General features: G+C 42.9%; 1 protein-coding gene across 2 annotated transcripts in view; it reads left to right on the forward strand.

Annotated features, from left to right (window-relative positions):
- Positions 1-236: 236 nt before the first annotated feature.
- LOC122791582 (sodium-dependent neutral amino acid transporter B(0)AT2-like) overlaps positions 237-25801 on the forward strand; it is a 734235-nt gene continuing 708670 nt past the window's right edge. For both annotated transcript variants that reach the window (XM_044059347.1, XM_044059350.1), the window contains exon 1: positions 237-350. The gene's annotated coding sequence lies outside the window, so the exon portion shown is untranslated. The remainder of the gene's footprint in view (positions 351-25801) is intronic.

The following is a 25801-nucleotide window of genomic DNA, read 5'->3' on the forward strand; positions in this document are numbered from 1 at the left end:
ATTTAGTTGGCCAACAAAAGAAGAAAAACAATGTTGTAGTGTGTCCATCTCAGGAAAACATTCGATAACCAACTTGCAGCTGCCTCCAGCATTGTTTTTGTTGCAGCCCCTACCAACATGAATAAATAAATGAAACGCACCGCTAGTTATGAATAAAGTGCTGCCGGGTGGGGCTAGCTCGCACGGAGCATAACTACGAGCTACGTTGCGAACCATTCCACGTGGCGCACTGTCAGCGCCTGCAGTGTGTGAGAGTAGCATGTGCCAGGTGGTAGAGTGATGGTGCCCATGTTTGGACAGATGAGAAGGTGCAGCGCGAGACGGGCCTTTGGGTTGCAGTTCGGAAGCAGGTGAGTTAGCGCTGCAAGCGGTGGTGTGTGCTTTCTTATCAATGTTTATGTCGCCTATGCCCTGGGAGATCTGATTGTCATCGCTTTATTAACATCTGAAAGTATTATCTACCTTCTGCCTGTAGAGTGCGCTCAGTTTTTGCGCGGTCTTTTACTTCCTTTCTAATGATAATTATGTGCGTTTAATTTAGGAAGTCATACACTGTTAAGCTAACATCAGGGAGGAAAGGAACTTGAGCCATAGTCTGCCTCTCAACCTTCCAGTTCCAAAATATGGAACGCTTAATATCGTTAGCTAGGAAGCTGATATCCACAGGATGGTTAATATAAGCACTTTTCAGTGAACTCAAAATTAGAAACGTTCCTCGTAATAAAGTACAGTTGAGGGTTACAGTGGAAACGTATCTCTCAACTTGTAAGTTCAAAAAATCTGGACAAAAACAAAAGTTGTTGGGGGGGCAAAAAGCCCCAAATCAGGGACATATTGCTGTTATGGACTAGAAGGTTGCTAGAATAACAGGTTTTGCATTAACATGCATTTTCTGAAGGAAGCAATGTCTGAAACTCAAGTATATGTCATCATTTAGTGACTTCAGTCCTCAAGGACTTGTCAGAAAATTAGTAATTTTAAGAGGAACAGCCCAAAAATATGAGGCAAAAAAAAAAAAAACTGGACATTCTGTGAAAATCTGGACAGTGGAGAGGTATGAGTGGAAGTGATGATGCCTGCTTATTAAACACTTGTCTGTGATGACCACAGAATAGTTGAAAGTGGGTATTCTTCCACATTAGTTATAGTTTTCACAGAAAACTATAGATACAGGGCTTAACTTTGTTTATTTGTGTATGTATGTATAACTAATATATGTTTTTGTTTTAAACAAAATGTGCTGGTCTTTGTGGTCTGCATTCTTCACAACCCATTTCAGTTGTAATATAGTTAGAGATTTGGAAGGACAGAGGAAGACTACGTACTTTGCTCACCTCACTAGATGCAGTGTAGTGAGACATACACTTAGAAGTAGGCACAGTTTAAAACTTCATCTGGTATATCACCATTGAAGGTCATGACTTAGGCAGTCATTTTATTTATATACATAAATATGTATGTTTGTTTATTGGGGTAGTGCACTGATCTCAATGCACCATTCGCAGGCACAGCCAGGGATCACATTAGAAATGAACAAAAGATGTGTACATATACAAGGTATACATATTAAGACGCAAGAGTACACTACACCATTCAGTTCAGGAAACAGTTCACAATGAAATTATGTTTAGCAGAGATTTTTGGATAAGATGTAGCCATAATGACCGATATGGCTTATACTGCAGGGGTAGCAACATATCTTTATATAGAGAGCTATGAAGATATTAGAAGAGGCAAGTGTGAATGTTGCAGGAAAAGATACAATGGAAGGAAGACAGAACAATGTTGGGATAGGCATGCAGAGGGAAGAAGAGGAGAAAGGAGAGGAACTGAGAAAGATGTGAAGAGAAGGGGGCGGTAGGATGAAAGCGAGGCAGTAGGTGAGGGGATGACAAGATGAAATAAGGAAGGATGAGACAGGGATAAAGGGGAGTGAGAGAGCTGCAGGGTTCATGTAATATGACATGTGTGAGTGCACCTAAACTTTGGTTGAAGAAGTGATGTTCCTTGAGCTGTTGTCTGAAGTTAGAATTTTTGGACGTCTCTGAGGGAGGAATGGAGTCCCATAGCTTAGGGTCTAGGATAGAGAATGCAGTTTCATTTAAATCTGGTTATTTTCTTCCTGTAATAAGTGTCCTGAGCTATTTTAAGCCTTGATTGTATTCGCAATGGTAGATTGAATCTCATTATAGTCCTTGTAAAATGTAGGTATGTGTGTATATATCCAGGCACACACACACACACACACACACACACACACACATACTTATGTTTGTGTAAACCATACTTGCTGTATTAATCAACTTCACCATGCACATACAAGTGTAATCCATTGCCTGTTTACCTTCTAATCTAAGGTTTGGCTGAAAAGGTTCTTTTGGCCAGCCCACCTACCCAGCTGGCAAATAGTGACTTGATTGATAAAAAGAGAAGATGAATCTTTTGCATACCTAAATATATTGAATATTTTCAGTGTTAGGGTAAATTGAAACAGAAACAAGGAGTGCAACATCTTCAAGGTGACATGCAGTGTATGAAAGAAAGTATTTGCAATATAGAGAATAGTTTGAAGTATAACGTTTACTCAGAAATTATATTTTTATTGATGTGTATGAATATAAAGTGGTGGTACGATGGTAACGTTGTTACCTCACAGCAAGAGGTTCTCCCGTTTGATTCTGGGCTTGGCTTGGGAGTGCCTTCTATGTGGAGTCTGCATGTCCTCCCCGCGGTTGGGTAGTGTTCGAAAGACGTGCATGTGTAAATGGGTGTGCCTTCATTGAAGGTTGGGCATCGAGCTGGCACCTCAGCGTTTTGTAAAAAAATTACTGCCAATCATTAGCGGACCAGAGTTCCGCTGTGGTGACCCCTTACCGGGAAAATGCCGAAAGACCAACTACAACATTGATGTGTATGAATAATTAAGATCTCAAAAGTGACCTGTGTAATATTGTAAGAATGCAATGCTGTGTACTTAATATAAATGTTCTTGGTATCCTGGACTATGTCTAAACTATATTGCCACTGGATTGGTGCATTAACTTAAAAACAAATTCAAATAAGTAAAAAAATCCTATTGTTACACCAGATTCTAAGTCTTTGAAATGTATGTAGCTGATTATAAAACTGAGAAAAAATAACATTGTTATAACAAAGTCTGTACTTAAGAGCCTTGCTGTAATAATATAGCAAGGTTCAAATGTATGAAATTTGCAGGCATTAATGATCCTTCTGCTACCACACAGGATGATCATCACAGGACTGCATCAAAAAACTACAGACAGATTTCAGAGCTGTAACACACTTCTTACTGCCACATAAACAACCACACCAGAAGTGTGGTAGGGCAGTGGCTGACCAACAGTCATGGCTGATTAGAAATGCACATAATTTCTGGCTGCTGTTTCTTTGTGGGAGTGAGGGGTGGGCCCATCTTTTTAAGAAGGTAGACATTTCACACTCTTACTTTTTATTTATAGCTGGTAAGAGAGTTGTTCTTTCCTACTTTTGTAGACAACATAAGTTCTGTGTCATAGGCAAGATTATGTTAGGTGTGTAATCTGCCTGATTTTCTTTATAATAAGGGCCTTCCATATATCACAAATACATTCAGGCAGGCAGATAAGAAAATATAATCTGTATTGTTTGTAAAATAGTTAGCAGTTTGACTGTAAAAAAATCAGTTCTCAGGTACCAGTAGACGTGGTAAGGAATAACTTTACTGTGTGAATTCATATTGCATTCAGACACTTGGTTACCTACATCATTTTTGTATTTTTTTTTCATGAATGTGCATTAGTACAGATGTTTTAGTATATGTATTTTTCTTAGGTTGTTCTAAGATAGGATTATCATTGGACTAAAAGAAGGATCCAAGAGCAGGAGCTCTAACAATTCCAAAATTGAAGACTAGGAGAAAGTAATTTTCCTGATCCTAACTCCAAAGATTGCAGTTCCTAGCCAGCACCATGGTGTAGACATATAAAGCCTAGACTTTGGTACAGTCAGCCATGTTTCAAGTAGTAGCTTGGGTGTCTGATGGAAGATAGGCATGCCTCCCCTGTGTGTGTGTGTGTGTGGGGGGGGTTGCATTCCCTGTGGGCATACCATTGTGGTTTGACTTCCCTGATGGAGACCTAGGAAACAACTGCAAGGTGCTGCCTGAGGGTGGTTGGGAGTGCTGTGATGTCAATCCCTTACAGAAATGAGAGGCACTTCAGCACTGCCACCTGTTGCACATCTCAACCTCAGGGTGTTGCTGGGCATACACAGGGGTGGAGGGTGGTTGTACATGAAGGAGAACACTCCTTTGAAGCAGTGAGATGTTGCCATGGGCTGCATGACTCTCCCATTGAACCTAGATATGGGTCTGGTTTAGCTCAGAAGAGATAAGGTAAGTCTGGCAGACCTGATGGACTATGAGAGAAACTGGGAGCTACTGATGGTCAGCTCAGGGGAACCAAAAGGAGTTTTAATATATTACATTATCAGTCAGATCTTGGTTGTGAGAGTATTTTTTTTTTCCTTTTTATGGTTTTACTCTTTTTTTTCCCAGCAGACACATGATCATGGAGTTAGTGTATGTCTAAGTAAGGTGAAGGGGGCAAATTCCACACCTTTAAGTTGCACAGATTTTAGACTTAACCACAACGTGATTTGGGCCAAATAATGTAAGACCACAGATCATTTATGTATTTTACAAAAAGTACTTGTAAAAAGTATCAGGTTGTGCCAAAATTGAGTGCAGCATAACTAATGAGAAATTCAAACATAAATATTACATGTACAAAACCAAAAAAAATAAAAACAGTAGCAGAGAACCTGAATGTTCTAAATCATCTTGTACCTTTACTAAGATTATGCCACTACAAACTGATTAATACATAAAAGGAGTTCAAACAGTACAAAGTGATTACTTCATATTGTCTGTAGATGACATTGCATTGTGATTAATTCAGAATTGTTTGTTGTTGTTGTCTTTTGGCTTTTCCCGGTTAGGGGTCGCCACAGCGGAACTCCAGTCCGCTAATGATTGGCAGTAGATTTTGACGAACGCAGAGGTGCCAGCTCGACATTCAACCTTCAACGAAGGCACACCCATTTACGCATGTCTTTTGAATGCCCACCCAACCACGGGGAAGACATGCAGACTCCACACAGAAGGCACTCCCCGCACTCCAGCCGAGAATCGAACGGGAGAACCTCTTGCTGTGAGGCAACAACACTACCGCAGCACCTATTGTGAACTAAATCCAAAATATGGTAGTTCTGATTAGCATTCAGGATGAATGATTTGTTCGTAGATTCTGTATATAACATTACAGAGTGATTATTTTCATAAGTTCAGTTGTCAAGCTTATATCTTGCCTGCTTTCAAGGTTCCCTGATCTGGTGTTAGCTCTTCCAGCAGAGTATTTCAGGCATTACTTTGAAATAAAACTTGATAAGCTATTGTCATATAGACTAACGGAGAACAACTATATCATTTTAAGAAACAAAATATAGTAACAGTTTTTGAAGCCTTTCCAGGTAGTTCAAATTGCCTTATCCTATAATTTTTCTACTAAGAAATTATTCAAGTTGTTTCAGAAGACATGCTTCAGGGCTACAGAACGCTATGTGTTGTATTCAGTAATGGGTCAGATCAATGAGGTAAAATGTGGTTATCCCAAACGGTCCATAAATCTCAAAACAAACAAAAATATTTATTAGGAGATAGAAAGATTTCAGGTCAGCATCCTGAACACAGAGTCCTTCCTAGTAGTGCAACACATTTCACTAAACTTATTAGAGAGACACATCAATCAACAGTAATAATTGTTAGTGCATCAGGTCACTTTATCAACAAATAATCTTCCAAATTATGCCCTTATTTAGTCCAGTGAAGAGACAATATCATACTTTAAAATGTATTCTGTTTCTTTTTTTTTTTTCTGTAAAAAGAACATAGCTTTGTAGAGTACCAAATATATTTTTACAAGCCTTTGAAAAACAAACATCAGAATACTGATAAATAAGCATTATGGACCGACATAAAATGCTTCAATATGCCATTCAAAACATTGCCATTAATACAGTCCCTTATAGGTTCCTGTTTATAGGTACATACTTATCAAGCACTTTTGCCACTATAAAATAACCAGCAAGAGCTTTCCATATAGTGACATGTCTGAACTGCAGCTTAACGGCCTCTTTACCATTACATTTTAGAAGTTTATATCCCTATTTCTTTCTAAAAAGAGAAAGTATAACGTATTTTCACTTGCACTGCTTTTCTGATAAAATGATGACACTGACTTATTACTTGCTTGCCCAGTTATCACATCTTCTTTCTTAACTACTTCTGAAAGTTGCATAAAGTAAACCATTTATCATTAGGCAAGCTGAAAGAAGGTGGACCTAATTAAATCCCTAATAATTACACTGTTTTGTCAACATTAAGGTAATTTCTCACACATTTAAAGCATTAGCAATTACATTAGTACAAAAATCACCACTGTAGGCCATTACTGGAATAGGGGTGGCCGCAGTGGTGCAGCGGTTAGTGTTTCTGCCTCACAGCAAGAGGTTCTCTAGTTCAATCCACGGCTGGGGTGCCTTCTGTGTGTAGTCTGTATGTCCTCCCTGTGGTCGTGTGGGTTTCCTCCCACATCACAAAGACATGCTGTAGGTGGACTGGACACTCTAAATTGGCCCTAGATGTGACTGCATGCATGTGTGTGCCTTCTGTGGAAGGTTGGGTGCCAGGCTGGCAACTCGACACCATAAAACTCCACTGCCAGTCATGTGCAGACAGCTGATCCGCTATGGCGACCCCTAACCGGGAACAGCTGAAAGAAGGCCATTACTGGAATGGCCTTCAAGGTCCTGGTGTCAGTCCTAAGCTTTATATAAATGTAAAAATAATTTAAATCCACGTCCAGAGAAATATGTAGTCTCTCTTGAATAGGATGGAAAAGCAATTTCTGTATTGTCTGTACATAATGAACTACTTCATGTTCTTACTCTGTCATTGTGATCAGTTAACTAAAAGATCCTGTCTGTCCACAAACCTGTTAAATCTGCTGGGCAGAGTTTATACTCATACAATGTTGCTAAGGCTTGGAACTCCTTACATGTATCTATCAGGTCAATACCCTGTCTCCAGTCCTTTAAAACCATTCTGAAAGACTTACTAGCTAAAATCTGCCTCTGTTCTTGCTCAATCCCAGGATGAACTATATTTGTAAATATGAGTAAGTACCACCTATTCATACCTTAGACCTCGGCACTTGATATTGCAATTCCTGTTTGTATTATACTAGCTTATCATTAATTTCTCTAAACTGGCAAAAATTTATTTAAATATTAAATCATTGTCTTGTACGTTGTATCTATTCTTAACCAGTGTCAGATGCCTGGCAAATATGTGGAGACATGTAGTTTGCTTGTTGTAGGTCTGCCTGGGCTGTGGCAATCCCCACAACATGGTAGTGGTCCAGTAGCTTGGATGTCTGACAGTCCATTGTAGTGGGCATGTTGGGACATGCCATGCTTTGTACATGCTTGAAACCATGAATATGTGGAACCCGCTAGCATGTTTTGTGCATGTGTGTTATGACAGCATAAACATTGAGGGTGTATTGAGCAGTATGCACCGGTGGCACATATGTCTGTTACAGTTCCCTCTACGTAATTATTACATTCTGCAATATACTGCTGCTATTACTTATCTGTGCTTTAGGAGAAACACACCATTATTCTCTGAAGGAGAAACCTGGTCTCCTGTGTCTACTCATGAGCTGAAAAATGTAAAGAAAAATAAAGGAGAAACATCATGAATCATATATCATGATGGGGCTCTTGTATCTCTGAGTGCAGTGCTGTAAAAGTGACCTGGTATACATAATTATTGAAAATTTCTGGAGCACGCTGTCTGACTACTACTTTCCACTAGTGTAGAAGGATCAGGTGGTGCCTCTTGAGGTTACTGTAATGGTGCCTGTACTGCTCACCAGAGCAGATCATGCTAGTAACAGCATTTGCAACCCTAGCAAGGCTGTACCAGGCATCCATCTTATACTGGGGATCTTCAGAGGTGTCCCCTAGCAGGTACTAGTCCTTAAGGCCATCACCTTGGAGCTCCACCACCCTTGGTACCTTCTGAAGTCATAATCACTTATCAGGTCACTGTATAGTGGACTATGGTAGGTGACTCTCATCCATGCACATAGCTTCTGCTCAGATATGATGCATAACCAGCAGGCCTTTAGCTTGCACAACTTGTCATGGTATCATCATAGTGTGACACTGATATACATGGTGTGATGCTGTAAGGGTGTGAAATACAGCATGTAAGGGTTGTCACAACAGCACAGTAACCAGATTTGCTTCCATAAAATGATACTTTTACCCACATTCCCACAGGGGTCAGTGACCCACCCATGCATGTGCATTGCACGTTGCAGGTACTCATATGAGTGGACTGTGTTGAACAAGCTTCATAACACAGGCTTGCTCATGTGCATAATTCGATGAAGGTGCATTTCAAAGACCCACTCCAAATTGGCTTATTAGGATGATGCCATGCTGAGAACATGAATACCGTGGGATAAAATACTGCAGCCATTACGTTTGCTCATCTCAGTCTGGAATTTGTTACACAGAGCAAAAACAGAGTTACAGAGAACCTATACTGGAGAAATCTTTCAGTTTTCTTCAGTTGTTAAAAGGTTCACATGAGTTAAGCAAAATGGGACTACTGCCTGCAAATGTTGGTTACTGCTGTGTATATATGCTGTAGGTGTTTGATTTAGAGGCTATTACTTTTGGGAAGGGGGTTGAGCTTGTGATTAATCTTAGAATCTTACTTGTCTGGGGGATATGTACATGGACAGGCTGTGTACATGGTATAACTGTTGCATGTGCTGTAGTTAATAAATGCCATGTGTGGAAAGGTTTGATATGTGTTTCAGAAAGGGAGATGTATGGACTCCATTTTTAGGCTGAGGTATGTGCGTGTCATACTGTTATGTTTTGTACACAACTGTACATAACTACCATATGTTACCATATGCCCTACAATGTTCTGTAAGAGAAGAAAATGGACAATATGCCACTTGTGCATTCTCTGGGGAAGATATACAGTGGATGATACTCAGTGTGTCAGTGTCAGGTTGGTTGAGATATAGTAGTAGGCCACTACACTGCTAGGCCCAGTAGCACTTCCTCAAGTCTGGGGTTGGACAAGATGAATGGAAGCACACTTGGACCCATCCACACTTTGGGTAGAGGCAGTTTGTATGCTGCTGTAGGACATAGAAACACCAAACACAAATATATATCTGTATTTCTGCATGGCCTCCTGCTGTTTGTCAGTACAGCACCTAGTATTATCCTGTACTGACTGCATCTGAAAGTCTGTCCATTATAAATGTGACTTGTGCTAATCATGGGTGATGTATAACACAAGCCATGGTAACACTGGATATTTTTGTGTGGTGCTGAGAAATGAATGTGTGTAACATGACAACAGTTACACACCTTGTAATTTACAGGTAGACATGCCTGATGCAGGGAGAAAGAGAAAAAGTTATTCTGCCAGACAAAGATATCCTGCTGCAGACCCACAGTGAAAATGGTTGGCAGATGCTCTGAAAATACAGAACAGGACAGAATAAGCTTTTCGTGACCTTCTCTGTTGGGACCTTATTGAGCAAGTAAATGTGGTCTGTGGCCATTGTATAACACATGAGCAGGTGCAATGAAAGGTCGCCAGCATGATTGCTTGTGCCTACTCCAAGACATCCTATCTGGCAGAAGAGCAAAGGATCATGGTTGGGGGTTCATAGACAGTGTCACCTTCAGCAGACATGAAGGAGTTCTTGGCATCTTTGACTGTATGCATGACAATGTACTTATTCCCAGTAGAGGACTTGACCTTGGAGCTGAGGCATGTTTATTTTCACTAGTCAGTGGGTGTTAGTGAAGGGAACATTCGTATACTTGTGTATGTTTTAATTTCTCTCAGCTGTTACATTGCTGAGATCTTCCACCCTGAATATATGCATGCCTAATGACAGGGGTCTGTCTGAGCGTGCTGATGGCAGTCACAAACAAGCACAAAAAGTGTTCACAGTGTCCGTGTTGGACACTGGTAATGTGATGATCATATCCCCTTCCCCTTATGTAGATACATGATCTTGTGTTTGTGGAACCCACCTCTCAGTTTCAGGATGCCATAGAAGGATAATGGTTGTCCGTCCCAGCAACACAAGGAGTTCCACCTTCTCCAGCAGCAGAGATATCTTAGGTTGCCGCCAGCTCAAATGCTCATGATTGAGGTAGTATGGGTCAGTGTACTGGTGGCCGGCAATATATATAAAATATCTACCACTTTTCATTTGTGAAGAGCTATTACATAGGGATGGGCAGATGCCTTGCAGCCATAACAGAGGTGGCAGGGGTGGTACGTGGTCTATGTGAAAATCTGTGTGAGAGCCTGGGCCATTTATGTTGCATATTTGAAAGCTGGACAGGCGTTGTCCCCTTATAGCAAGAGGTTCTCCGGTTCGATTCTCGGCTGGAGCGCCTTCTGTGTGGATCCTGCATGTCCTCCCCGCGGTCGAGTGATGTTTAAAGTCATGCAGGTAGGTGCGTGTGTGAATGGGTGTGCCTTCTTTGAAGGTTGGGTGTCGGGCTGGCACCTCGGCACCATAAAAATCCGCTGCCAATCATTAGTGGACCGGAGTTCTGCTGTAGCAACCCCTAACAGGGAAAAGCCAAAAGACATTCGTATTTGAAAGCTGGCCAAGGAAGTCTGTATGCTGCAGATCTTCTTAGGTGGCCACCGATTGTGGCCAGTGCCATTCTCTTGGCTGGTCCTCCTTCACCTCTGGGATAAGCTTACCATGGGAGGGTGAGGACACGGGTTAATTCCCTTAGTACCACCAACTCAGTACCTCCATCCAGAGTTGAGGGCAGTAATGGATGCTGTGGACACAGTGGTGGATGGGGTGTTCGTGATGAAGCCAGCTGTAGTACATCATGCCACTCATTCTCACAGAGCATTCCATCCTTTGTGCATATCTTAAATTGTGCCTGTGATATTCCCCATAGAGGGAGCCCCTGTGGATGGGAACTTACATAGTTGTTGTGTATCTTGTGTGGATGTCCTTATCCATCAGACTCCAGCACAGTGCTGCATCTTTTGATGGGCATGCATTTATGCACACTTGCACATGCCCACCAGCATCACTCACTTCTTTCTTGTGTGTGTGTGTGTGTGTGTGTGTGTGTGTGTGTGTGTGTGTGTGTGTGTGTGTGTATATATATATATATATATATATATATATATATATATATATATATATATATATATATATATATATGTGTGTGTGTGTGTATATATATATATATATATATATATATATATATATATATATATATATATATATACACACACACACACCACACTGGTGACCTCACCCCTTCCTGACCAGGCTTCCTAGCTCCCCAAACTCACCTGACCCAGACAAAGAGGCACACACTCGCCCACAACATTGCCCACCACAGACATGCCCATTATTCGTTAACACCTGTGCATATGGTAATTGTGAACTGCTGTTAGCATTCTGTTACTGGGATGACCTGTGCCTGATGCACAGTGTGGCTTGTCCATGCATGGTATAGCATAGCCTGGTTTTAGTATTGCACACCTAGAGACAGACACAGAAACAGACAGACATACACAGACACACATGTTAATGCGCGCACACACACACACACACACACACACACACACACACACACACACACACACACGGAAATCTGCAGTCAAATGCACGTTTACTGTTTTGTTGCAGTTTCTACAATATGAAATATTCCACTATAACTCTACAAGGAAAGGAACTACTTTACTATGTTAAATAATACAAAGAAACAAATGAAAGCATCCTTTAAAAAATAGAAACAATTTCCTATGTCCTGTGCATGTTGGAGAATGAATGGACCTACCAGAGATGCAGAGGTATTGGGACAGTGGACCAGCAATGTATTGTATTGCCACTGTAATTAAATATAATTCACAGATGTCATGGTAATCTGACCCTTGGAGGCATTGTTACTGTTTTTTCTGTTCTTTTTCATGGTTCCCTTGCAATATTGATGCAGTACTGTTGTGCGAGCTTTTAAGGCAAAGACTGTATTTTTTATTCTTTTCAATTGAAATAAATACAGACTGCTGTATGAGAGGGATGGAAACTCTGTAAAAGAGACAGACAGTTGTCTCAGCTGATGGCTGAACACAAACCACCAGGGATGTTCTTCCAGCCACGCTGGCAAACTTGACATCAACAAGGCAGCTAAAAGTGCCCTCCAGCATGTTAGTTTCTGAGGTGAACATCCTGTGGCAGACATTTAACTATTTCCATGATTATAGCGGTGTTCTCTGTAGTCCTAAAACTTAAAATATGTGCTAACCAAAATGAAGTAATTACTCAAGCCAGGACAAGTTTAGAATTCTAATGTCCCAATGTATACATTTTTTTCTTTAATGCATTCTGTAGTTGCATGCCTCATTGTAAATTAAATTGTCAATCTTCAGCAGGCTGTTCCCAAGGAAAACAGTCTTTAAGAAGTTTCCACTTCGTACTTGTCCTCGTAGTACACTTGTTATTGTTGCTGTAGTAATATTTTGCATAGCTTGTTTTTCATTTGAAGCAGTTTTCATCTCATGATATCCTACAGTTCAGTGTTTGACAAGACATGCTACGTGATATGTTCTGAGATTAACCAATGATTATTGTAAAAGGTGACTGTACAATTCACAAGTTAATGTTTTCTGCACCCTTTACTAGTTATTTACAGTGTATTCAGATTTCTCCCAGAATGAACCTGAAAATTGCCCATGTGGATCAGCGTTCTACCTCATCAGTTAAACAAACAATACATAGAGTAATAAAATGTGACACATGACCAAGTCTGAGTCTGGACACTTGGATCATAGTGGTAGTGTGTGCATTCATGCTTGTAATGTTGACTCGTTAAGGAAAATTGTCGGTCGTTATACATTTGTACTTTGGAATACTGTTGAATAGTACTTTGAATAATATAAAATTTTTGTTGCTCAGAAATTAGCAGAGATGTAAATGAGTGATGTTTTATAAACTGACAAGGTCTGAATGCTAGTTATATTTTCATAGGTAGGTGCTAGGCTATCTGCCCAAGGGCCTAAGTAAGCCTAGCCAACAAGGTTCACTGGCTTACGCCACCCAAGAAAGTTATTTTCCTGTGCCACTGTTGAGCAGAGCCACAGAAATGATCTCCGGGGTGTATTTCCTATTTCCCACCCACTCAAGATTTTTCTTGAAGAGTGCTAATGAGGAACTTTGCTTGACATAGATGGGTAGCTTGTTCCAGAGTATGGGAAGTCTCTGGGACAGGAATCTATCCCTCCAGCATGTCCTGTTTATTGTGGTGACAAGGTTTATGTCCCTAGAGTGTGTAGCTCGGAGGGATTGGGATTTCTTTAGGTGTAGCATGTCTAACAGCTCTGGGTTTGACATAGCTTTATATGTTAGGCAGAGATTACTTCGGAGTAGGCAATATGCTATGGAGTAAAGCTGGAGTATTTTAAGACGGTCAGTGTAGGGCATCTGTTTGAGGCCAGTAATCCTCTTTGTGAAGTACTTCTGTGGCATTTCCAGCTGCTGCAGATGTCTTGTGAGGTACATTCCAAAAGGGGCATTGTACTCTGTAACGGGTTTAATGAGTGTCTAGTAGAGAGGAACAGGTTTAATGAGTGTCGAGTAGAGGGGAACAATGACTTCTTTTTTCCTGGATGAGAACCCTTTTGTGATGAGGTGTGCCACGTAGAAGGACTTCCTGACTAATGTGGCGATGTGATTATCAAAGGAGAGACTACTGTCCACGTGGGTCCCAAGGTCTCTTATCACACATTCAGTGTTAAGCAGACTACTGCCTGTATGGTAGTTCATGGGTACAGAACTTTTACCAAAGTGGATGACCATGCACTTTTTGGCATTGAGCTTCAGGCCATGCTCTGACAACAGGCATTTGTCTCAGTGAGGCCCTTCTGTAGGATGGCCACATCATTTGGGGACTCTACTCTGGTTCCTAGTTTGCAGTCATCTGTGAACTTCGTTAGCCAGAGGCCTTCTGTGTTAGCCTGTACTTCAGAGAAGTAGATACCAAACAGGAGAGGTCCCAGGACTGAACCCTGTGGTGCTTCACTTGTCACTGGTTTGAAGTCAGATTTGGAGTCTGCAACTTTTACAGTGTGGGTTCTGTCAGTAAGCCAGTTGGCAACCCATCGTGTGACATCGGGGATTTATACCTAGTTTAGTGAGTTTAGCTGTAATTGCAGAATGGGGGATAGTGTCGAAAGCCTTGGCGAGGACAGGATAGGCTATGTGAACCACCTTACCCTCATCTACGGCTTTGGTGACTGCCTCAAAGAAGTCGATCAGGTTCAGGATGCATGATCTGCCTTTCACAAACCCAAACTGGGTGGGGTGCAGAGTTTGGAGGTTACCAATGTCTTTATTTATGAGTTCTATGATTATACGTTCTATGGCCTTGCAGACCAGGCTCGTCAGGCTAATAGGGCGATAGTTGCCGGAATCAGTGGTGGCTCCCCCTTTGTGGAGTGGGATAACTGTTGCTGTGCGCCATTCACTGGGCACAAAGCCTGATGTGAGGCTCTGATTGAGCATGGTGCTTAGGCGGGGAGCCAATTCGTTCTGAAACTCATGTAAAACACAGCTTGGGATATTGTCCGGTCCCATGGATGCTGTGTTTTTGGCCTTAGAGAGTGCAGCTTTTACCTGCATAGTTGTGATTATAGGGACTCTGCATTCTTCCTGTATAGATGTGGGCCCTTTATATTCTATAAAGCACAGCCGGACTGAAGGAGGGGTAGAGATAACAGAACATCTTGCGATATTTCTAACTGAGGGGTTGTGAACTGGACCCCAACCTTTGCTGAGTGCTGTATCTATCATAGGAGTTGTTTTTTTAAATGATCTGCTAAAGTGCCGTGGAAGAGATTCTATATTACATCATTAGCAACAGCAATAGTAAGTTTAAATAGGAAGTATAAATGTAGACAGGCACACTGAAACTGCAGAATGTGATTTCTCGACCCACACAGTTCAATTCCTAGTAGTCGAATATCTTTCCTTTTGAGAGCTGAACACAACGTCTTCACTGTCTTCATACTGATATGAAGTCTTCTGTTCCTTTTTTTCCCATTTATTTTGTCCTTTTGAGTTCCATATCAATGTCAAGTTTCTACCTTTTATATTTCAGTCTTTGTTAAAGACCTTTTGCTGTATGCATATTGGTATATTTATTTTTTGCATTTTATTCATTTCATAGTTGCATTAGGCCTCCCCGTGTTTTACTGCATGGCCTTTCGGAAAAGACATGAAAGTTAACTCTTTGGAGAACATTTGATCCATTTGTCCATCCATTTTCTGATCACTCAGTTTATCCTTTATAGCGGTATGGGGACTGTAGAGCCTTTCCTGGCAGCCAGTGGGCACAAGGCATCGAAACTTGCTGTGAACACAGTGCTAAGATAGTCCATCTCAGAAAGCATAGTCTGACTTGAGCAGTACATTCACACCTATGAGCTGTGTAGAGAGTGGCAGAGGAAACCAGAGCACCCAGAGGAAATCCATGTGGATGTACAGGGCATGCAAACTACACTTGGAAGGCATGTCAGCCAAGAACTGAACCATAGAACCTCTTATAGGTTCCTAGGTAGTTACCAGGCTATTGGTCCAAGAGCCACATTTACAAAAATATCGCTGATGTGTCGGTACCCCAAGGAATTTAGCAAGTAACAATATAGGCTTGTACTCAAGTGTTCAAATGGTTAACCCTGCCCATTAGGGACATAGGTGCCAAACCAGTGGTAAAGTTGAGATTTCTCATCCATTGGTCCAAGTTACATTTGAATAAGGTTAGGAATGAGCTGTGCTTCACATGAATGGAAAACCTGTTCCAGAGAACGGGTAGGTTTTGAAACACTTACCTGTCCCTCCAACATGACTTATTTATGTTGCAGATGAGGTTTAGCTCCTTGAAATGGATATTTCTGATGCTGTTTATTTAGCAGATGTGCAAACAAATCCTTAGTGTGTGATCAGAGAATGCCTTTAGTTTAAGCATAGACCGCTGCACAGCAGTCTTTAGGAGGCAGAGTAAAGAGATATGTCTTTGAGATGGTCCATACAAGAATTATCATTTACTCCCTATATTCTTTTGTGAGAAGCCTCTGTGGTCTCTAAAGCTTTTACAGGCACCTGGTCAGGTACATGCCAAAGGATGCATTGTACTTTGATTGGTCTGATGAGAGCCTAGTACAGCAGAACAGTGACCTCTCTGCACAACTTATAAGTTAGGACAGGACATCCTGGTCCAACATGGAATGATCTTCCAAAGTCCGGCTACTGTTAACATACATTCCCAGATCTCTGACCCCTGGCTCTACTTTTAGGTGTGCATTATCAATGTGGTAATTTCCAGGGATGGCAGTCTTTCCAAAGGGTACTACTATGCATTTTTTCACACTTAGTTTTAGTTCATGGCTCTGGTACCAGCTGTTTGTCTGCATCAGGCCGTCTTGAAGGGTTTCTGTTTTCTGTGTCTTTTGGGGATCCAGTGACCATCTAGTCTGCAGTCGTCTGAAAGCTTGGTCAGCCAGAGACCCCTGACTTTTATCTTGACTTCAAAGAAGTAGATGCCAAAACAGAGGTAGCATTGCAGAATTTCTTTATCCTGATGGTAGAGCTCTTGAGTTTGTGGGGAGAGCAGGCCAAAGACCAGGTTATTTACTTGAAATCAGGCAACACAGTAGTAACATGTGTAATAAATTGTCAGTTGGTACTGTTAGAACAAAATTGTGGAGATGCTAATGTGCAATTTCATTCTTCTCTGTTTAATGCTGAGCAGAACAAGTACAAGAAGTACATACCTCATTACCCCGACTCCTTTTGTTAATCTGCAGTGGACCTGGTGCAGGAAATTGGTGCCAGAAGCTGGACTAATTACAAATGAAGTACATTGCCTTATATGAGATTTATGGGGAAGCAAGAGTAGAAGATTATGGTGAATGGCATTTTTGTCTTCACTAGGCATTTTCAGAAGTGGACAACCAAAAGGCCCATCCTGGTAGAAGAGGTCAGGGATTAACTCGTGGAAACCTCTGAAGCAATACAAAGGTAGAGAAGGGCAATCCTGCACATTGCTACCATCAGCTGGCTTCAGAAGGACATAGGTTCATAGGTGTTTACTAGGCTAATGACCACAAGGGCCTTTTTAAACCTAGCCATGCATCCCAAATCTCTGACAAGTTCCGATACCCTTCATAAGTGTAAGCAGGGACCTGAGAGATGAACCATTTACAGGTTACCTGTGTCCATTGGAGACATAGGTGCCAGACCAGGGATGCATTTTCGGTTTCCCATCCATTTGTCCAAGTTGCACTCGAATTGGGTTAGGGAGGAGCTCTGCTTCACATGGATGAGGAGCCTGTTCCATAGACTGGGTAATCTCTGGGATACATACCTATCTCTCCAACAAGTCCTATTTATATCACAGGCAAGGTTTAAATCTTTAGAATAGGTAATTCTGGTGCTGTTTGTTTTGTGGATCTGCAGAACGTCCATTAAAGTGGGGTCTGACAATGCCATGTATGCCAGGCATAGATCTCCCCTAAAAAGCCTATAGGAAACAGAATACAGGGATAGGGCCTTGAGGCGGTCTGCATAGGACACTTTACTTATGCCCTGTATTCTTTTAGTGAGGAACCTCTGTCCAGTTGTTGGATATGCCTGGTTAGGTACATACCAAAGGGGGCATTGTACTCAATGATAGGTCTGATGAATGCCAAATACAGTGGAACAATGACTTCCATGGACTTGGATGCCATACCTTTGTTTATAAGTTGAGCAACATAGAATGATTTCCTCAGCAATGTAGACGCATGATGGTCAAAGGCTAGATTGCTGTCTGTGTGTCCCTAAGTCCCTGACTACTGGGTCATCTCTAAGGGGTGTGTGGTCATTATGATAGTAACCCGGGATGGATGACTTCCCAAAGGATACTATTATGCATTTCTTGGCATTTAGTTTTACTCCATGGCTCTGACATCAGTTGTTTGGCTGTGTCAGCCTCTCCTGGAGAACATTTGTGTCATTGTGAGATTCAATGACAGCTCCTAATTTGTAATTAACTAAATATAGTCAGCCAGAGGCCACTGACATTGGCCCTGACTTCTGAGAAGTAAATGTCAAAAAGAAGCGGTCCAAGGACTGATCTCTGAGGGACTCCACTTGTGACTGGCCTCTTTGTAGAGATGAACTCCCCAATTCTAACTTCCTGGGTCCTGTCTATGAAACAGTTGGCTATTCATTGGGTGACATACGGGTTTGTAACTAAACTCTTGTTTGTCAACAATGCCCAAGTGAGGTATTGTGTCAAATGCCTTGGCCAGGTCAAGGTAGGCAGTGTGAACAATTTTGTCCTCGTCCACTGTTTTGGGTACCTTCTCAAAGAAGTCCACAGGGTTGAGTAATCATGATCTGCCCTTTATGAAACCAAACTGGGTTGGGTCCAGTGTGTGGAGGTTTACAATATCTCTATTGATCATCTCCATGATAATTCTTTCCGTGGCTTTACATGTAAGACTACTGAGACTTATGGGTCTGTAGTTTCCAGGATCTGTAGCTGGCCTACCTTTGTGCAGAGAGATGACTGTTGCATTTCTCCATTCATGAGGTGTGAAGCCTCTTTTGAGGCTACAGTTAAATAGTAATTCCAGAGGCTCTGATAGGTCATGTTTCATGCTATTTAGAAGGCATCCTGGGATATTGTCTGGGCCCATTGATGCAGTGTTCTTGGTCTTAGAGAGAGCATTAAGAACCTATTCCCTAATGATAGTAGGGGGAGTTGTATTTGATATTTACTGAGGGGGGGAAGGTTGAGGGGGAGAGAGGGGGATAAAGTTGGAGATTAGTTTATCAGCCAGGAGATTTGCTATGTCTTCTGATTCAGTAAAGGTGGCTACATTTACAATGAGCTCTGCACACAATTGTTTAATGCCTTTGAGGTTGCTGACATAGCTAAAGAATGCTTTGTGATTGTCCTTGGCCTGGGAGGCCAGACTTGCTTCAAATTTGCCTTTGATGGATTTTATTTGTCTTTTGAGTTGTTTGTTTAGTTTGAGTGTGCTTTTATCCTACTGGGTGCTGCACCTCCTAATTGTTGCCATGATTTTCTTCCTCCTGTGATACAGCCTATTGATTTTGTGAGGGTGAGTTGTTTTTTTTGAGTTAGTGATGTACATCTTCCTGGTGGGTACAGCTGCCTCTATGCAGCTATTAACATGCTTGTACATGGTTCCTTTGAACAGTTCTGCATAGGCAGCAGTGTTCTCAGGGTTTATGGGGGCTTGAAATTTTACCAGGTTCTCACTTAATAGCAGGAAGTTAACCTTAGAATAGTTCCTGAATATTCCAGGTTTAGCTGGGGGTCCAGGTTTTATTTTACTTCAAAGGAGACCATTTTGTGGTGTGACCTTACCAGGGAAGGCATTACAGTAGGGGGTGTGCAGCAGTCTCCCATGCTAGTGAGGACCAGATCCAGTATGGTTGCACCCCTCTTTGGTGTATTGACTATCTGGTCCAGGGAGTTTGTGTTTACAAAATCCAGGAATCTCTGTGCCTGTACATTTGGTGTTGTATAGGAGTCCCAGTTAATAGTGGGTGTAATTAAAATCACCCATGAATATGGTTTTGGGTTGGATGGTTAGTGTTTCTAATAAGTTTAAATACATGGTATGGCTTTCCTGGTTCATAGAGGGGGACCTATAGCTTGCAAGGAAGTGGTATAGGGTAGGATGATGATGCCAAACATTTTTAGGTGAAGAGAATGCTACAAGATTGGGGACTTTAGCATCCATATGTGGTACATAAGGGATAGCCATTTGGCTCTAAAATAATAGAGGCAATGTAGTTGGTACTGCCTTAGGTTTCTGTTGGAAAATTTGAGGAGCTTTGTTTAGAATATGCTTTTTAACAGCATATTTTAAAATACTACAGCTGAGTAGGAAGATAGGGCAGCCTGTTGCCTTCAAAGTAGCTAACGAGAGCATTTTAGAAGACGAGATGTGTATGCACATTGGCAGGTTCAAGACAAATGAATTGTCCAGGGTCCATTGGGTATGGCTATAGACACTGGCAGACTATTTGTGAAGAGTAAGAGTTTGGTTCAGTGTTATTAGATGGAAAGAGAGACCAAGCGGGCCCCTTCTTATGTCAATATCATGGGGTCCTGCTCATAGAGTATTTGGTAGAGCAGTATTGCATAAGAAAGTGGAAGCTGTCAGACTAGATGCTGGGAGATGTTATTGCACAAATAGGACTATCTAGAGAAAGCACTAAAAATGTGACTTTGGAGCACTTCATCTGCATTTCGTTGTGGCTTTGTTACAGTTTCAACAAGGTAAAACAGATTGGATGAAGTTTCAACTAAATGGCAGAATTATGAAAAGCAATTTCTGCAAGTGGTGACAAGCCCATTGCACCCCTGTGGGGGTGCCTCTCTCCCGCCCACTATATATATACACCACCTTTTTGATCAAACATATATGTGGAAACTAACAAAAAACAAATGGCTTGAATCATTGCTAGCACATAAATACAAAACATATAGGCAGTGATTTCATATTGAAAATTTTTTAGGAGTTCCAGTGCGGGGAATAAAACAAATAAGTTAAAACTCATTCACTTTACCGTTGACCAAGTACTGGGAAGCATCTTAAAGACCTATTACATGTAAGGCATGCTAATAAAATAAGTAGCTTTAGCTGCTTTTATTTCAGCTCAAGTTGATCCAGTGAGGAACCTGTACTGATAGGCCATTTGTACATACGTTAGGGGACTAGAGCATTGGCAGCAACATACAGGAATGGGACACAACCTAGGTTTTGGTGACAGACTGGGAGCCATCAGATAGGCATAAAATGGAAATGGTTCAGCAGGGAGATAGAGCAGCACTGCTGTTGCAATTATATTTATTTTTGGGGGCCGGGGGGGGGGGCAATAATCTGTGCCAGATACTCATAGGAAGATTATTGAGAACCATAAGACATGAAACAGAAGAGTCTTTAGCAAGTGGCTTTAAAATGACACTGATGTGGTCAGATATAGTGAGTGGGTAAAATGCCAGCTCAGTACAGGCAGTACAAAGGCTTGGGCAAAGTGTAAATGCCTACATGGATAAGCAGACTGTGGGCGATGACATATGTATAAACTACTTGGGAGTTAAGGTTAAGTAGCCAGAAATGGGGATTAAGATGGGATCACTGGTCCAGTCCGGACATTTGGTTCTTTCAGTAGATTTGAGAGCAGCCGTGAGTCACATTTAATGTTAAAAATCAGAAATTTCAAGACTGACAACTTCCCAGACTAGTAGCTATAGAATCAGTTAGTGAGACAAAGGTTTGGTTCTGCATATTGAGTATGTCTAAAAGGAGGTGTGCATGGTGAATGGGGGAGGGGGAGAATTGTCCTTTCCTTGGGTCACACTATTCGGGATTAGTATGAAGGGCAAAGGGTGTGTGTGTGTGTGTGTGTGTGTGTCTGTGTGTGTGTGCGTGTGTGCGCGTGAGAGCTTATGCATACATCATGTGTATGTGTGGTTATGGGGACTAAGAAATGGAAGTTGTCATCCAATCATTTCACAAAGGTGATGGCTCAGGAGAAAGTCATGGGACTTCCTACCTAGCATCCCCTTCCTGGAAGATTGTAAGGCAGCATCTGATGTTGTAAATCTTTATTCATTCCTTACTGTTAGGACTTCGGTTCCATCCTCGGAACCGACATGGCCGTTTCCAAGCTCACGCCAGCTAAAACTCTCAGCTAAGACCTGCCTGTAATGCCCCACTCATAATCTCTCCAGATCTCGTTTGCCGCGTTCCTTGTCAGACATGCCTAGCCATCTCTCTCAAAGCTAAATGGAAAGTTGTGAATTTTTTGTGTAGTAGTCAGTTTTGCCTTTTCTTACTAATCGCCTATAACCTGTTTTCTATTTCCTACCCTTTACCTTTGGTAGTTAAATCTCTACCATCATTGGTACTGTCCCTCTCTCCTGCCTTTGATAGGCCTTCCTTTACCACTTGTGGTATTTTTAAATACCATCGTTGGTATTTTCTCCTTTTCTTTCATTTGTTGTTGTTGTTGTTTCCTTTAGGATAGCCCTTTGTTGCCTGTACTATGTCAAACAAAGTTAAGTTTGCGTGACAAATGTGGGCGTAAGATGCCCAACTCGGACGGCCATGCTCTATGCGTTTACTGTTTGGCCATGGACCATATAAATGATGATTGTGATATTTGTTCCAGTCTTAGCAATTGCACTTTAGCAGAGTGCAAAAACAAGCTAATTCTAAAAGGTTTAATCAAAACCCCTTTTTCGGAGGCTCTCTGTGGGTCGGAGGTCTCTGCTTTCTAAGACCAAAAACCACACAAGGAAAAACGGAGTCCTTCGGTACCTGCATCTCTGTCAGTTACGGAACCGACTCAGCTTCATGCTTCTACGGCACCCTCGGCGCAGACCTCTTCAGCACCAGGCCCTGTGTCTTCTCCCTCTGTGCCATTTCTGACTCCTGTTTCGGTTCCAGCCTCGGCACCATCGGCTTCGGTGCAGTCCTTGGTTCCGACATTGGCTTTCACAGCCATACCTACTTCAGCACTATCTCCGACCACGGTGCCGATAGCTTGCTCGGCTCCACAGACTATGACTTCTGCTCCTAAAGTCGAATACCTTCCAAGAACCAGATACTCTCCAACATACAACCCTTTTTTGGGGCATCGGTTTAGTCCCTTTCTTGGAAGACCTGATTCTCCTTCAGCAGCCTTCTGTAGATCCTCCAGGAGTCTTTCTGAACTAGATGTAGTGTGGGTTGTGGACCAGCTTCTGGCAGCTAGGGGCTTGCCCACTCCAGCTAGACCTTCCATCCCCTTTGGGTCGGTACCCTTCACAGCATATTCTCCTGTTTATCTTCCTCCGGCCTCGACCCAGGCCCTGGAGATCTCGGTACCAATGTCCACCGTGGTGCATACTGTCTTGGCCCTGACTGCGGAGTTTTCCCTGTCGGCACCGACCACCCTTGCTGCATCAGCTCCATTGGAGCTGGTGCACTCTTGGAGCAGTGTTTGGACTGTCGGCACCTTGGTACCTAGATGGCACCTACTTTTTTGCTGGCGCCATCTATGTCCACGGCTCCGACAGCTTCCAGTCTTCTCGGAGCTCCTCACCTGGAGGTGGGCTCCTCGGGGCAGGGTGTGACCCCGGTTCCGGGCTCCCATCCCTCCTCGGGCGGCCCTGCCTTCCAGGTGATGGAGAGGGTTCTTGCCTCCACGGGCTCACAGTCAGCATCAGTGACATCGGCAAAAGAACCCCCTTCTAGCATGCAGCTGTCCCAACCTCCTACTGTGGGATTATGGGCACACGAGCCGCAAGACCTCCCTTTGAAGGGAACCCTTTCTCCTGAGTCCTTCTCAGAAGATCCCACTGGGGAGCAACCCCGGAAGAAACGGTGCAAGAGGAAGCACCTTGATTCCCCTGAGGAATCTATCACTGAGGACACCGATTGCGATGAGGGAGAAGGGTCCCCATGGTCTCCCCTAGACAACGTCTCATTTGGAGACATTCTTGAAATCCTCAAGCAGCGGGGAGGCTGGAAGTCCTGTAATCCTTCTTCTAAGGTATCGTGGTGGTGGCCACCAAGAGGGAACTGGCAGAAGAGGGAGTCTCGGGCCATGGACAGACTAGGGAAGAGGACCTATGCTTCATTGACCTTTGGTTGCTGATTTATCTGGCACACTTAACTCGCCTCCAAAGAGACCTAATCTCTGAAATGTCTTCTCCTCTTTGGTGGGGGTACTGCCTGATGAGGTGCGTGGCACTGTCACCTCGCAGCTAGCTACCTTTGAATCTATCTCAGACTCCTCGATGCATCTGATATCTCACACCAACCATCGAGGGGGCAGCTCTTGCTGCCGCATCAGGCATTGTCATGAGACGTCATCCTTGGATGCGTTTGTGTGATTTCACAGACCCCTTTAAATCTTCCTTCATCAATGCGCCTATCGACAAATCTGCACTTTTTGGTCCCAAAGTACGAGACACACTAGCATGAAGTGAGAAAGACGGAAAGACCGTGTCTGCTGTGGGCATACGTTTTTCCACCCCCCAGAGGTCCTACTCCAGGAACCAGAGGGAAGGAAAATTGTGGTTCAAGAAATCCCAAGGATCTTTTCGTGACACTCGTGGTGAGCAACCCCCCCCCGGGGTAGGGGGGGGGCAACTCATCTGAAGACTCCCCTTTTGGGGTAGAGGTGTCCGCATAACCAGGGCACTAGAGATTCCTTCTCTGGCCGACCCTACCAGTGCTCCTGAGCAGCGGCCTGATTGCTTTCCTCTGGAAGCAGTCAGGGGTTCTTTTTCTCTGCACCTACCAACCTGGCAACTTATTACTACCGATGTCTGGGTGCAGAGAATAATATCCAGAGGCTACCAGATACCATTCGATTTAACCCCCCTGACCTATCAAACGAATCCCCGATGTGCCACCCAATCAGAGGGAGGTAGCAGTCTTAGAAATAGAAAAGCTGCTAAGAAAAGAGTCATCCAACCAGTCCCACCAGACCAGAGAGGATCCGGGTTTTACTCTAGGTTCTTTTTAGTGCCAAAAAAGACAGGGGACTGGAGACCAATCTTGGATCTCAGCCTATTGAACAAATTTATCAAACCTCAAAAATTCCAGATGGTCACAGTACAGTCCATTCTCCCCTTTCTAGGAAGGGACAACTGGATGTGCTCTATAGATCTCCAGGATGCATATTACCACATAAAGATGGATCATTGCTCCCGGAGATTTCTCCGCTTCCGGCTGGGAGCCAATCACTTCCTGTTCAGGGCACTGCCATTCAGTCTCTCGAGAGTCCCCTGAGTGTTCACCAAATGTTTGGCAGTTGTAGAAGCTCATCTTTGACTACAAGGATTCCAGGTGTTTCTATATCTAGACGATTGGCTCCTTACTACCCCGACCATGAGTCTTCTAATCCGCAGCCTCTGTTACACTCAAGGCCTCGCTTTCCGCTTGGGGATTACAATCAGCAAGGACAAATCTCAAATGTCCCCAACAGAAACACAAATTAATCGGAGTAGTTTTGACACAATATCCTGTCAAGCTTCTCTCCCTCCTCACAGGCTTTTGAAAATAAGACACCAAATCCAAGCCCTTCTTCCACAGACCCTTGTACCAGCATGCCTTGTACTGCAACTCTTAGGCTCCATGGCAGCTGCCATTACCCTAGTATGACTGGCGAGGTTGCACATGAGAATAATACAGTGGCTCCTTTCTTCACAATGGTTGAGCTTAACTCACCCACTCAACCACATGATACGTCTTACAAACCTTTGCAAGGAGGAAATGCTATGGTGGATGAAGTCAGAGTCGAATCTTTGGTGTCGACTGTTCTACCTCCCATGGCCACGGTGACCACGGACGCTTCCCTGTTAGGGTGGGGGGGGGCATTTCCAGGGACAGACGATCCATGGCACCTGGTCCCCCATGGAGGCCAATTTGCACATAAATGTCCTTAACTGAGGGCAGTTCTCTTGTCGTTGCAAGCGTTCCACACGCCCCTCCCTTCTGGGACTATTGCAATTCATTCAGACAACATGTCAGTTGTCTGGTATATCAACAAGTAAGGCAGAACCAGGTCTT

This window comes from Protopterus annectens, chromosome 17.part0 (genome assembly GCF_019279795.1).
Source record: "Protopterus annectens isolate FY-2018-M chromosome 17.part0, PAN1.0, whole genome shotgun sequence".
NCBI classification, from domain to species: domain Eukaryota; kingdom Metazoa; phylum Chordata; order Ceratodontiformes; family Protopteridae; genus Protopterus; species Protopterus annectens.